Below are 954 nucleotides of genomic sequence, written 5' to 3' on the forward strand. Positions count from 1 at the left end.
GTAGTTAATTTTCTAAGAATGGATGTGGAATTAATCTCATGGTAACATAGCATGTTTTCCTGTTATGAAAACGTTTCAGGGCAGGATCTGGGGAGTTCACATTTGGAGTTAAACAACTGTAGCCACATGTTTATGTTTTCTTTTACTGTGAGGGTTTCCCTTAGACCTATATCCATGTAAAACACGGGGCCATCATATTTGGGCTATTCCCTTACATTGAACTTAGTTTTCATTATGAGAATGGCTTAAGCAGGAACAACAGGTTGTGTTTAACAAGATGAAGAAACCAAATGCTGACTTGCCTGCTGCTTTTGGCAGCTGGAAAAAGGCTAGTAGTTTCTGTGGCAGCTCCCATGGACTGTGTGATGGTTAGAATGATCCATGGTGTCCCAGAATTCTGGACTGTGAGAACTCAGATGTGTCCTACCACCGAGAGCGACTGACCTGGGGTTGAGTTCCAGTGCAGAAGTCAGTACTGTGATGTGACCTAAAATAACTGGATTTCTGCTGCATTTCTCATGTGAATATTTCTTTTGTAATTTTCCAAAGTCCCACTTGGTACAGTATGTTTGTAGTGAGCTTGACTACTGTTTTAAATGAATGTGCTAGAGTAACTGTGAACAAACTAAAATCACCCATCTCAATGTTGAAAACATCTTAATAAAATACACACACTAAACTCCTCCTAAACTCCCAGCTCTGTTTTTTGGCATCCAGATTGCTCTTTGTTTATTGTGTCTGTGATATGAACATTTTAAAGGGTGAGTGGGGTGAGAGGGGGAAATGGGGTTCTCCAGTAGTCAAATTCTATTTGCCAATTAATGTTAAGATGCTATAGAAAAAAAATTTCTTTCAATATTTGTACTGAGGATTTAAGTTAGGGCCTCACAAAGGCTAGGCAAGGGTCCTCAACTAAGCCAAATCTCCAGGCCTTTTTTCATTTTTTTTTTTTTA

Source organism: Mastomys coucha, unplaced genomic scaffold (assembly GCF_008632895.1).
Source record: "Mastomys coucha isolate ucsf_1 unplaced genomic scaffold, UCSF_Mcou_1 pScaffold20, whole genome shotgun sequence".
Classification (NCBI taxonomy): domain Eukaryota; kingdom Metazoa; phylum Chordata; class Mammalia; order Rodentia; family Muridae; genus Mastomys; species Mastomys coucha.